This window comes from Symsagittifera roscoffensis, chromosome 5, assembly GCF_963678635.1.
Source record: "Symsagittifera roscoffensis chromosome 5, txSymRosc1.1, whole genome shotgun sequence".
Lineage (NCBI taxonomy): Eukaryota > Metazoa > Xenacoelomorpha > Acoela > Convolutidae > Symsagittifera > Symsagittifera roscoffensis.
In genome coordinates, this window is record NC_087066.1 from 51057566 (window position 1) to 51072287 (window position 14722).

At 34.1% G+C, this 14722-nt stretch overlaps 1 protein-coding gene across 1 annotated transcript in view; it reads right to left on the reverse strand.

Moving 5' to 3' along the window:
* LOC134846200 (angio-associated migratory cell protein-like) overlaps window positions 1-14722 on the reverse strand; it is a 553983-nt gene that overhangs the window by 360906 nt on the left and 178355 nt on the right. The gene's annotated exons all lie outside the window — the stretch shown is intronic.

The following is a 14722-nucleotide window of genomic DNA, read 5'->3' on the forward strand; positions in this document are numbered from 1 at the left end:
AGTGTTTCACATTAACATGTTGATTTTTTTGATGGCTTCAACGTGAAAGTTGCCATGGAAATAGAAGCAATTAAGCTATCATAAAACCTAAAAAGTCTGATAATGAGGTGAAAACGGAAAGTGCTTTTTTTCACATTCTAAATAACGGATGTTGCTATCATCTCAGTAGTAATCAGGTCTTGTTTCTCATGAATTTATCTTTTTGGTGTCCGACAAATAGGAAGATAATTTTTTCAGGTCATTTAGGTTTTTTGAGATTAAAAAGTCATTTCAGCTTGCACTATGGTTGCAGTTATTTGAATTTAAAATTTTAGTACTGCATGAAAATTTCATGCGAGCTTAAGTATCCATTCTGATAAGTTTTAACGTTCATTTACTCGAATTTTTTTTTTTAGCTGGATGCATTTCGAATTGTACCATATGAATTTGAGTTCATTTTCCTCAAATTGCCATGTTTTTGTCAAATCTTTTCTACAGCTTTCCGATAATCCAATTTTGCTAACAGATAGCAAGCAAAAACTTGTAGTCCTAATATTTTCTTAATGTACTATCGTCTTACGCATTAGTCTTTTTACAACTGATATGGGACAATGTTATCAAATCGGTTCTAGATTTTATTTTTACATGAAACACTTGTATCAGTAAAACATTGAATGTCTCTTGTACATCCACGTAACAGGGAGTAAACTTCGTTAAATTTTATGTCAGCTGTTCACAGAATCAGAGTAACGCTCGTGTTTTTCTGTGGCAACGAATATTTTCTTTTTTTTTCTTGTGTTCACCGCTGAAGGAAACGTGTGCATTCTCGAACATTACACAACTTGGCACGCTGGTAGCACATTTAAAAGTTGACCCTCATTATTTTATCAAGTATATACTGTGCATGCTGTTGTTAATAATTGTTTATTCCCAATGGTTTACTTTCTGTTACAACGAAAAACTCGAAAGCAAAATCAACAAGCATTTTGTGTGTTACGTGAATTTAACCCTTTATTAGAGCCAACAAAAATTGTTATTGATATCGAAAAAGCAGCAATTTCTGCTTTCAAATCGGAATTATCCACAGTGTCCGCAAAATGGGGCTTTTTTCATTTTGCGCTGGCCAATTGGCAAAAAATAAAAGAATTGGGACTAGCGGTTGAATACAGAAAAGACTAAGGCTTAAGAAAGAAAGTGAAATCATTTAATCCGGTGGCTCTTATTCCTGATTGCGAATTGAAGTTGTCTTTAGAGCTCTCTACGCATCAACAACTGAAACTGAGCAGCTCTGGTCATATCTCGATTATTTCGAGAGAAAAAAAGTAGGTGGGGAAATATGTACGTGTGATTCTAAAGAAAAAAAATCCAGGTTTCGAACCAGCTATATGGAATCAGTGCATCAATGCAATAAATGGAAATAAAAAAACCAACAATTCCGTCAAAAGATGGCATAGAAATTTTCATTTAGGAATGTGATTTTCTCACCCCACTGTATCAAAAGTTCTGTGCAAAAAAAATGAAAAAAAGTTTTTGAAATCTGAATTTTTTTTAATTTTTGTTTTTCTAGTCAGTTGCCTAAAAACTGATTGTGTTCTATTTGCATGTTTTACTATGAATGTCAAATATGTCCAAAATAAAGTTTCACATCAAACTTTTTTTAACCGCTCGCCGAAAAACTAATTTGAAAAAAAAAGCTTTATTTTGTAGTTTTCTTAAAGACTAAGGTCGGAACATTCAGTGGTACTTGCACAGTAACCGGCTATCCTTGTTTTTAAATAACTTTGAAAGCTGACCACGCGGTTTAATTTTCGATTTTTATTTACTTTAATGCAGTTTTCTAAATAAAACCTAAAATCGCTCTCAATTAACTCTTTTGAAAAATGGATTTCAATGATACTGTCAGTAACGGTAAGTTCTTTATTGGAAATCAGGAAGATGACTCAATTAACCATCTGCAACTAGAACTCTTTTTCCTTTTCCCACCTCACGCGAGCATCAATTTTATGGCGTAACGAGTGGTTTCACAAGGTTAATTATGACCAAATATGTTTGCCATGGCCTAATTAGTCCGTATCCCATTTTTCATAATAACGAATAATGTTAACAAAATTATATTTGTAAATTTCGCAGATGGGGGAGGGAATAAAAAAGAGCCTGTAACTCCAATTAGAGCATGATAATTGCTATTAAAACCACCGATAAGCAAAACCGTACACGCCTTTCAAATAAAAGAATCAACTTGAGGTTTGCATTGATAACCATATCCAATCTGAAGAAAAGTACCATCAATCCGGTTTTCTAATTGGGTAAGTTGCAAAAAAAATCAAGCATTTTTTTGTAGCCAAACGGAGTATCAGTTGAAGATAGCGCAAATGCTCACTTTGTTGTACACAACTGACAATTCGCAATAAGTTTTTAGGTATATTTTGTCTTATTGGTTTCAACTTTTTTTCAGTCGGCCTGCTTTTTGATGCATTTCTTCTTCACAAACAGACGGTTCAGTTTTTGTTTAAGAGTAATGAACATAATGAAAACTTTTATTTAGGTCTTGCTGATTTTTTTGTTTTTTTTTTCAGGAAAAAGGTTTAAAATGTGCATAAATGCCTTATAACTACAGATGTGCATTCATAAATATTGATGCATTTATGGATGCACTTAGGAATATATGCACTTTTTGAGTTCAATTGAAATTCATCTGCTCAAAGTGACGTCACTAGTACTCTCCAAATACGAACGAAATGGCGCGAAAAAAAAAGATTCGAAAATAGAATTTGATTGTTAGCTTTCCAACGGAATATAAACGTCACCTGTTGATCCAGTTTTCTCACATTGGGTTGGTTTTATCAAAAAAGCGGTAATTATAAATCGTTATAAAAATTCAAAGTGCTTAAAGGATATTTATTTTTTTCTTTGAAGTTCGAAAGTTGAGATTTTTTCGACAAAGTCAGTGTTTTTTTTTATAATATTTACTTGCGTTCATTACTCTTTTCCAATCTTCGATTGGCTATTTTTTCAATTTTTAACGTTACATTAGGCCATGCTTGGGACCATGGTGTTTTTTTTTGCAGCATTGAATTAAAAATGCATTAAAATTTTTTGCCAAAAGTGATATATTTTGGTATTAGTTTTTTTACAATTGAACTTCTTGACTTTGATTTTGGCCAGTTTTAGTACCTTCTCTTCGAGGCCACAATGTTTTCTTTGTAGATTTTGTTGGGTTGTATATGCATGTATGCAATTCAATGCGAGTTTGACAATATAGAAGCTCTTTTCGGCATTAAAGTGGGAACTTAGGAGTTGTGGTCTTTCCCATATCGTCCAACCCTGCCTATTAACTAAAAGTTATAAACCATCTCAAGTTGAGATTCAAATCATTGTGATTACCATTAATTATCGTTTTTTACATAATTTCAAAAGAACTCTCCTTAGTGTTGTTGGTAACTGCTCACAAACATCGATTCGTATGCTGCCCCGTTTCGTTTTGTCGTTTTTCATATAGTTTTTTACAATCTCAATCATGGATATTAATTTTCTGCGGCGTCTTGTCTGTCAAACAGTGGCTCTGGCGGTTGCACAGTGTTCGCTTATAGTGGGAAAGCCCCCTATTCCACTGCTGAGTAAACTCCGGCTCTAGCAGGCAGCTTGTGGTTAGTGCGAAGAACCGAGAAAAACTCCTAACGTGAGTTGATTTTTATTTTCTGGGGAACCTACAAAACCCCTCCTCTCCAGATTTTGTATTTAAATCCAGTTGGTGACTTCGGCAGAGTGGTCTCACAGGTCTGTAGTATGTGTTGTTGGTTTAACCGGACAGTTAAAAGGGTGAAGTACGTCATGAGGACTATAAAAACAGTTAGGACAGATGCTGTTGGCGTCTTTTTTTAAATTCTCGATAAGTAGCTGCTGAGATGAGTGCTATATATGCAGCGCAATTGAGCAAGAAGGGATATAGTACGACGAGGAAAGCGACTTTCCTCTTGTGCTACATGTAAATTCGCTGAAGACGGAGATTCGTTGAAACTCTTTTTTCTTCCTTACTTTACAAGTCTTAAATGTCTTTAAATTCATCAATCATACCGCAGAACTGGAAAATGGGAAGAGTATCTCCACTCTCTAAACCGGGAAAAGCAAAAAAGGAGGCCAAAATAACAAGCCGATTGCACTCTTATCTTCAGTTGCGAAACTGATTGAAATGATGTTATTAGATGAGTTTAATAACATCAAAATTACCAACCATCAGTATGGTTTTAGGAAAAATGGAGTGTCACAAGAGAGTTTGTTTAGAAAATGAAATGGTTTCATGCAAAAGATTAGTTTCAGTTCAGCTTCAGGGTATTTTTGGAGGGGTCAATTGAAAAGCTTTTACTATGAAGTTTCGTTTTCAGAATAGATGCTGCAGAGAAATTTGCTGTTTTGCTTATAGGTTTTCGTTTCGGAAATTTCGAAAGTTTTAGGTTCTATTTGAATCATAAGTCATGCGAAGCTCTGCTTAGTCTGTATGTAATAATTTTCTAATTTGAATTGCCCTCTTTTTTGTTTGTTCGTGGAAATAATGAACTTTTGTAGAGTTAGAAATTAATTATTTAACTTGCGAAAAGTTTTGCTGTCTTTATATTTCTGGTCGCATACATAAAATTATTGTATGTGATTCCATCGTTTTAAATTTAACATCCGCGCTTGTTGAAAATTTAATTTTGAGAAGGATATGAATGTGTTTTTCACGATTAATAATGCGTTGTGATGCTACAAAACAGCACTCAAATTGAATTTTCCTTAAAACAACGCTTATCAGAATTTTGAATTTTTGCTTGCTGGTTTTTTGTAAAGTTATTTTTAAAGTTTTGTTTTCAGCTGTGATGCTATAGAAAACATGGCTGTTTTGTTTATAGGTTCGATTTTCGAAAATATCAAACATTTTAAAATCTTCTTGTATCATAAGTCATGTGAAGCTCCGCTTCGTCTCTATAAACCAAATTTCTCTTCAACTCCATTTGCCTTCTTTTTTTAGTTCGTTCAAAGAAAGGTTAAACTATTGGTTACCCTTGCGAAAGCGAGTGTCTTGTAATCGTGAAATAGCATTTTTTCCCGTAAATTTTTATTCTTGCTTCTGAAATTGATATTGAGGTTACTTTATTAGTGCATCTTAGCATTTCGAGTCGAGACTGCTTACCACGTAGCCTAGAATTAGGGCGGTTGTCTTTGCACCCCAGTTTGAGGCATGACGGACCTTGTTTTTTTTCAGTATTTCTTTTGTTTCTCTGCTTATGTTTTGCCAGCTTTGTCGGCACATTGTAGAGTTTTCTTGAGCGGCCAGCAATTTTGCTCCCAGATGCAAGAGTTTTTGATTTATTCTTAAAATTTATACTGAGCCCTGACATCCTATATATATTTTTTTCGTTTTTATAAAACTTCATTCGGTCTAAATGTTTTTGATGTTTGATTTATTGGCCTATTTACCTGTTTGGAAAAATTTGACGAAAAATTGTGTTGTTTCGTTTTGCACTCCCTTCAAAATTAGTATATATTGGCGCCAAATGCGCCCTCAGAAAAATTTAGGGTTGGTTGGCCGAAATTGGCTTTAATGAACTTATAGCAATGGGGTTCCTTTGGTTAATGAAGGTTTGAATCCCTCAGTGGGGAAAGGGAAGCATCCGCTCCCCCTCCCCATCCCCCCCCCCTACAATCCGCCCATAGGATGCTATGATTGTGATGTATCACTAAGAGTGCGAAAAACTACTTCGCGTTTGTGTTGCTTATAGATTTGTCGGACTATGAAATTAGGGCCTGGTATGGTGTGCGTTGCGACTTTCAAATTCTGGACAAGTTTCGAGCCTCAACCCGGGTGTTGACAGTTATATCCTGGATCATCCCGTTCTAAGCTTTAAAATTATCGATTTTTTGATACACTGCCTAAAAGTAGATAGCCACTCAAGCAGACAGGTCAGTAAGCAGATAATTAGGACAAGACTCAAATCTGATTGGCTAAAATGGAAATCAAGTGTGATTTCGAAAAAAAATTCAGATTCGATTAGAAAATTATTTTTTTTCTCAAATCGAAATTGCTCAAATTCATTTGATATTTGAAATATTTTCATGAAAACGAAGTTGCTTTAAATTGCCCTGAAATAAATCTGGTGGTTTTGTTTTTTTTAAATTTCCTTAGATAGATAAATTGAATATTTTGCCTGCCTACTGTCCTGTCTGCTTACGACTTGTTTACTCACTGCTAAGTAACCGTTGTATCATCACATGCCCTAAATAAAGGTGATAGTATCTGTTGAAGTTTATATAAAGGTTTTTCAATTTGAAGAATAAATATCAAATTTCATTGTGGGAAAATTAAATTTAAGAAAAGTTGCCGGAAATGGATAGTCTTTTATCTCAGGAAAGTTGAAGGAAAAGTTGGTTTCATCTACAGATAACCCTCACATTGAGCAGCAAAAAGTTTGAACAGAATTAATTAAAGAATAATTTGCAAATTTAATATCAAAATTTGGACGAAATCAGTAAATTGGTTTATTAACTTCTTCGTTTGAGCCATTCGAAAACTCAAAACTGCTGCTAGCATGAAAACCACTTCTAAACTAAAAACCACCCTTTGATTCGCACATGATTTCAATAAATGTCAATACCTATAATTTATTTTTCAGAAATTTCATCGGCTAAGACCATCACTGCAATGCTCGAGCACAGTTTTTTCTCTAGCAAAAGCTTGAAATTCATGGCATTTTGGATATACGCAATGGGGAAGTCATAAAATTTGCAAAAAACTGAAGTCAAAGTTAATCAATTGCGCTTAAAAAAATACTTTAAATTCAAACTTTTTGCGTTGTGTACAATTGAACTAAGTCTGCATAACGTTCATCGCTTCTCCGCTGAACAACATTTCCAAGCCTGCAAAAATCACACACTAGAATATCGACATTAGAATTTTTTGTGGGTCTTTTTGGGGGCGTTCAACGGGGCCTAGGAAATTAGACGATAAGCAAATTAGACGGATGCTACAAAAACGAAATTAGACGAAATTTGTTTTTCACAGATCTGGCATTTTAGACGAAAAAACTATGGAAAGGAAAGGGCCAACAAAATTTTTTTTAGGAGTCAGGTTTCACAAATAAAAAAAGAACATAAATGTCAATACCTATCAAAACAATTAGTTCAAATGAACATAAAATGTCAAATCTGAATATTACAGGAGAGTTTTGAATTGAATAAATTATGCATGATTGACTTGTAAAGTATTTGGCCACCGAAACTTAACTATTGTCTGCATACAACATTATTTTTCTCACGCAATTTGTCTGCAAACAATTTTAATCTCTCTCACATTTGTCTAACTTCTCACAAAGTCTAACTTCCTCATTGTTTAACTTCTCACAAAATCGTCTAATTTCCTTTTAAGCATCTCCGTCTAATTTGCTTACCGTCTAATTTCTCAACCCCAGCGTTCAACAGTGCCGAAGTACAACAGTGCCTAAAAAAGCGGGAAATTTTCATTTTAGAATAGTTTAAACGCATTTTCTAAAGAGGGGGAAATTACTGACGCTAATTATCAAAGAAAATCACTCCAATTTCGGCGCCAAAATGTCTGCAACTGCAAATTAAACAAATTTGTCACTTAAGATTGTAAACTATTGCCGTTTTATTTTTGATTGCCGCACATAATATATTGAAATTTGTTCATGTTTTCGGCACTGTTGAACAAAGTTTTCATTTTCGGCACTATTGAACTATTTTTTTTCGGCTCTGTTGTACTTCGGCACTGTTGTACTGCCCCGTTTTTTTACTTATTGCGCCCACATTTCTACTTATTTACCAAACATTCTCTATTTTTTGAGCCGAAATCCCGGTTAGCCAAAAAAGTTGAAAATTTCTTGATAAGTTAATTAGCAACAAAACAAAACTTGACTAAAAGAGCAAAACTGTCACAAATTTGGAGTACTTTTATTGGAATGGTAAAACTATCGTGATTTTTTTGGAACTTAGCCAACCAAAAATCCAATAGACTAACGTCTAATTTCCTTTTAAGCATCTCCGTCTAATTTGCTTGCCGTCTAATTTCTCAACCCCAGCGTTCAACAGTGCCGAAGTACAACAGTGCCTAAAAAAGCGGGAAATTTTCATTTCAGAATAGTTTAAACGCATTTTCTAAAGAGGGGGAAATTACTGACGCTAATTATCAAAGAAAATCACTCCAATTTCGGCGCCAAAATGTCTGCAACTGCAAATTAAACAAATTTATCACTTAAGATTGTAAACTATCGCCGTTTTATTTTTGATTGCCGCACATAATATATTGAAATTTGTTCATGTTTTCGGCACTGTTGAACAAAGTTTTCATTTTCGGCACTATTGAACTATTTTTTTTTTCGGCTCTGTTGTACTTCGGCACTGTTGTACTGCCCCGTTTTTTTACTTATTGCGCCCACATTTCTACTTATTTACCAAACATTCTCTATTTTTTGAGCCGAAATCCCGGTTAGCCGAAAAAGATGAAAATTTCTTGATAAGTTAATTAGCAACAAAACAAAACTTGACTAAAAGAGCAAAACTGTCACAAAATTTGGAGTACTTTTATTAGAATGGTAAAACTATCGTGACTTTTTTGGAACTTAGCCAACCAAAAATCCAATAGACTCAAAGCGATTTCTATGCGTAACAGCTTTGATTTCATGGAATTAGAAAGCGATAAGAAATGCGACTATTTTGATAACGCATTTTTTCGGCTATCTGGGAACAATTTTTTTTCGGCTATCCGGGATTTATTTTTTTTCGGCTACGCAATAAGTATTTACTTTTGATTATCAGGGAATAAATATTTATTCGGTTATCCATTAAAAAAGAAATAAGAGCAATTTTATATATGTGTCTTCAGATGGACTCAGGGAGCAGACGACAAAAAATTCTTCAAAACCTCAAATTTCTAGCCTAAATTTTGTCAAATATTTGCCTCCGTTACACGAAGTTTTGTCATAATAGGATCTTTACAGCGTTTCGGGATAGCTCAAATTTAGGTGTGGATCGAATTGGATTATTTGGCTATCGGGAGCAAGAAAGATTTCCGGAAAAAAATCGGCAATCCGAGAAAGAATTTAATTTTGGGCTATAGGGGAACAAATTTGTTTTTCGGCTGTCCGGGTATTCGGCTACGTGACATGCCACCGTAAAAAAACTGGGAAATTAGTAAATGGAGGCTCAAAGCCCGAATGCAGTGGATCTTTCTGATCATCTATTCCTCGCAGTTTTATGAACGAATCACTTGACGCATAATAAAAAACTATTTGAAAACAATGTCAGTCTTTTGGATTTAGTAAAAAAATCAATAAATTTTGTTTGAAACAAAAGATTGGGTTATTAATCAGATATCCGTGAGGCAAATTTAGTTTGGTCAAAGTTGGCATTTTAATTAAAAGTACAAGTAACGTAGATAACAGGTTCCGGAAACTGAGCTCAAGAAACACGTAACATAAAACTACTGGTTAAAGTTAATTAACTTATAACTTACTTTTCCGCAACACCATCTCGTCAATCTTCCTAAAAAACAATAAGAATATTAATATTAACAAGACTGCCCGTATATGAAGGCAAAACTTTGAAGATTAGGATTTCCTTTAATCTGTATCGCATTGTGTTTGGTAAAAAAAAACAAAAATCTGTTAATTTAGGACAATATTTAACAAGTGAAAAAAATTTGAGTATACCAATCAGTACGACCGATTTACTTGCCGCAACTCATTTCATAAGAACATTTTTGTAATTCGGGATAATTCGCCTCGTATAGATGAATCGCTGAATGTTTTTTGATCTCATAGAGTTTTCACAGCGCTAATAAATAAGTCTCATGGCCCAATGGCAATTTTCAAACCCAAAAACGTTACAAAATTAATCAGAGCTAAAAACTTTCCATATGTTTAATCACGGCGTCGAATCTTCAATTGATTAAAAAAAAATTGGTAAAAACTACTATTTTGATTGGCTAATTTGACTGAATAAAGAATACCATTTTAAGCATATATGATCCACATTTCTTCGAAAGTTGAAAAAAAAGAAAAATGTATGAAATTTATCTCGCCTTTGTGGTAGAGTTCACAACATTTAAATTCAAAACTAAATCACATTGTGAAAATTTCGTTGATTTTTGCAGCATGTTTTCAGGCTCCTATGCTCATGCATTAACGTAATGAAAACTGCTCTGCGCAGTTTGAAGCAGATAATTTGGTCAGCTTCAAATATATGTATTTAGTCAGCTTCAAATATATGTTTATCCACTTGCAATCATGTACCCACAGGGCAGTTTCTTGCCGAAAAAAAAACTTTTTTTGCAAAAAATTTTGGCAAATAATTTGGTCAGCTTCAAATATATGTATTTAAAGTAGAAGTTCCACAAAAGTTTGCCTATGAAATTTTGCTTTTTTTGTGAATCATACCGAACGACCAATTGCGCAACGTATAATTATTGAAATAGGTGTTCCACGGTAAATAAAACGCACTCAATTTTAACCAATAGTAGATATACAATCAGCTCTTTCTCCCGCACCGAACGCCTGTGACTTCCCAATTATAATTGAATTACGAAACAACAATAATTCTCTTTACAATCCATTACAGATTTATGACTTTAAAAAATAATCCGTTATAATCGACAACAATTCTTTATTTTTGGCTTTAAAATTTAAGGTTTTTGTCAAGATAGTCCAATGTAATTGATCTTATTTGGAACAAAAATCTGTTAAAATTCAATACAATCGAGTATAATCATTTTTCTTTTAGAACTGAATTCGACAAATTTTGCAAGGAGGGAATCTATGCCATGTTTCTTACACTTATAACAATCAAAACAGCAAAAAACGCAAATATCTTCAGCCAACCCTATTCCCAGTTTTAGTGAAAATTTTCATCCCCCCTCTCAAGTTTTTTACCATTGAATGGGTAGAGGTAGACTAACCCCCATTCAACTATTAACCATAAAGTTATGATGAATTATTTTGTAATTTTAGAGATACTGACTATAAAATGACAACAAGACTGCTCGTGTCAGGGCGATGCACTAAATGTCCCGACTGACTTGTAAGGTTTATTGAGCAGTAATAACCTTAAAAAAAATAAATGTACTAAAAAATGAAATTTTTTTTTCTAAAATTTTGCTAGGAGGGAATCTATGCCATGTTTCTTTTTATTTATACTAATCAAAATAGCAAAAAACTCAAATAACTTCAGCCAACCCTATTCCCATTTTTGGTGAAAATTTTCATCCCCCTCTCAAGTTTTTTACCATTGAATGGGTAGAGGTAGACTAACCCCCATTCAACTATTAACCATAAAGTCATGATAAATTAATTTGTAATTTTAGAGATACTGTGTATAAAATCACAACAAGACTGCTTGTGTCAGGGCGATGCACTGAATGTCCCGACTGCCTTGTAAGGTTTTATTGAGCAGTAATAACCCAAAAAAAATAAATGTAATGAAAAGAAGAAAATTTTTTTTTCTAAAATTTGAAATTTTTCATGAAATCATCCCCCACACACCATATAAAGTACAAAAGGATAGATTTGGTTCATTGTAACAAATCAATTATGGCAAATAAGCTTCTTCAACCAATTTGGAATGATTTTAAGACGGATTAAATCTCAGCTTACGCGTTAATAGCACGAAATATATCGCGCGTTAATTGTCCCAAATTGGCCAAAATGGCAATATTTAAACCCCCATAACGTTACAAAAAAAACATCACAGGTGAAATATCTTTTCAAATTTGAGCTCAGGACAGCAACACTTTTTGAATGATATAAAAATTTCCGTCGAAAATGACTAGTTAAAAAGTCGAAATTTGTCTGGAGAAAAAAAACTCACCCAAATTGGCCCAAGTTAGCAGAGCACAAATATTCTGTTACTTTCTTATCGAAAGTCGGAACCATTATATTGTCAATAGAAGCCAATATAATCAATTTTGATCCATGGGCGCTTGGTACGGGTTGCCATAGGTGACAGAAATTAAGCACTCTCGAGACTTTTTTTTACCGCTATCAACTAGTTTTGTCAAACAATCTATCTATAGTCTTAGGGTCGAGTCCCTTATGATGGAGGAACCGATTGATGGAAAACTAATTTCGGCCAATTAAAATTGAGTATTCAAAAACTTCCAAGAAATTGCGAAAGTTTCACTAAAACTAATAAATCCAGGCCCTTAAAACTTAGCGAAAGCAAAGTTAGCAGACGCATTAACTCATTGAAAAAAAATGCAATATTTCAAAGATACTTTTTAAAAATCGAATGAGAAAACAAAAATTTTAGCCGATACTTGCAGAAGCAAAATTTGGCTGTTCTGCTAAAAGTCATTTTCTGCTAATTTTGTTTTCAATTTTGTGCAAAACCATTCCGTGAATAGGAACGTCTAACGATACTGATTGGTTGAAAATTTTCCATCATTCCGTCTCTCTACCATAAGAATATTCCCAATCAACCTACAAGATACAGTAGAAGTTATGGAGTTTGATCCATCTCGAATTGCCATTGAGCTTTCATGCGACATAAGTCCATTTAGACAAAAAAAATAGCTCTCGCTCATCTTAGAAAATCTTCATTCATATGTAATAACGCTATTGGTAAGCTGCATTTATATCAATAGATGTTACCCATATGCTAAGGACTTTAAAATTGTACATCATTGATCAAGTTTTTGTTTTGTAACTGTGGGTTTCTGTTTTTTGACTCCGGATCATGTATTATCCTCTGCCGGTTTTTCTACCGGGATCTTTTGGCAAGGTATTTTGAGTCCAGATTTTGTATGTAGCTGTATCTTTTCGTTCCAAGTTGTGAGAAAAGTGATGGAATATTTGAGCTTGGGGTGGTTTTTCTCCAGACAAAATTTCGACTTTTCAGCTAGCCAAATTTTTTAGACAGATTTTTTTTATAGCAGACGAAAGGTATTGTTGTTTTGAGCTCAAATTTATGAAATATTCACCTTTGATCATTTTCGTAAAATTATGGGGGTTAGATATTTCCAATAAAGCCAACTAAAGCAAATAAGGCGCGATATGTTTTGCCCCGCACCGGAGTTTCATGAAAAAAAAACGATTATAATGGAAAAACGGTGTCCAAAATGTCATTATAATCCATTATTGTTGCAAATTTAGCTTGAAATTTTGAAAGAATTTTTATTGTACCATTCGAAAGATATTGTTGTTTTAAGCTCAAATTAAAAAAATATGTTGCTAGATTTCCACTGAAATTTGCATAGATCTTTTTTTCTTTAAAACAATTATCTCAAAAAATTCTGGACGCAAAATATCTTTGTCAAAGTGTCTGGAAACGGTATCTACTAGTTGTTATAATTTTCTATTGCTTTAATAATTCGGGTCTAAAATTGAGGAAAGTCTGAAGTCTATGAAACATACTTAAGCTCATTCTTCTTGAGGAATTTTATCGATAAAAAAATTGCAGCGTACAAAACAATGACTGATAAACATGTAACAGGAAAGTATAAGCCAGGAAAAGATATTATATAATATTTCAATTAGAACACCAACAAAACTTATTTAGTTTGTGATATCCCTAAACATATCCAGTTCAGGATTGTTGGTATTGGCTTACTAAAGACAAAATTTATGAGCAGTTTTGCGGTTTGAGCTTTTTTCTTTTTCTTTTTTTTTCAAATAAATTCTTAAAACGCTCAAAAATTTCTTAAAACTCTCAAAAATTTCTTAAAACAGTCAAAAACTGCTTTCAACACTTCAATTTTGCTTCAAAATTTGGTGCTGTTATCCTGAACTTTGACTTGTGACCTCTACTGATGTTTGACTTCTGACCTCTACTGACCTTTGACTTGTGACCAGGGGCGGATCTAGGATTTTCTCGAGTGTGGGCGGATTTTCAAAAAATTTTCGAATTTTTTTTTTTTTAAGGTCGACCAAATTGATTTTTCGAGCTCTCCCAAAGCACGGTTTTGTCTTTGTCCCAATTTTTGCCAAATTTCCAAAAGGCGTTTTTAGGCACTTTTTGGAAAATTTTGACCGAAAATTGCATTTTTTTCGGCGCGCGGTCCCCCCTCAAAATTAGTATATATTGGCGCCAAAGGCGCTTTTAGAAAAATTTTAGGGTCGGTCGGCCAAAAATGGATTTCTTAAAAAGTATCAAAGGGGGGACCCTTTGGGTCGGCAGGGGGTCGAATCCCTGAGGGGAGGGGGCGTCCGCCCCCCCCCCCCCCCCCTAAATCCGCCCCTGCTTGTGACCTTTACTGACGTTTGACTTGTGACCTCTACTGACCTTTCACTTGTGACCTTTACTGACGTTTGACTTGTGACCTCTACTGACATTTCACTTGTGACCTTTACTGACGTTTGACTTGTGACCTCTACTGACCTTTCATTTGAGACCTTTACTGACCTTTCGACTCCATTGCGCAGGATGACGATGAGGAGAAGGCCGAATAGAGACAGAGAGAATGCGAGAGCCAGCAGAAGTTTGTGCACGATTAGTTTAAAAGACTTGACCACGTCAAACTCATCTTCCAAATCTGCCATATTTCAACTGTTTTCTTTCTTCGACTCTTCGTTTCTCAATTCGCCTGCATACAAACTCAATTCTCAACATACAAAACACATATTTTTTTCTCTTTTTTTTATACAACCCATAGTTTGCATGAAACAAAAATTGCTGATCAAAAAAGCTGTTCAACTGATGACAATGACTTTATCACAGCGAAGTCATTTAAAATATCTAATAGGATTTTCAGGTGCGGATCTAG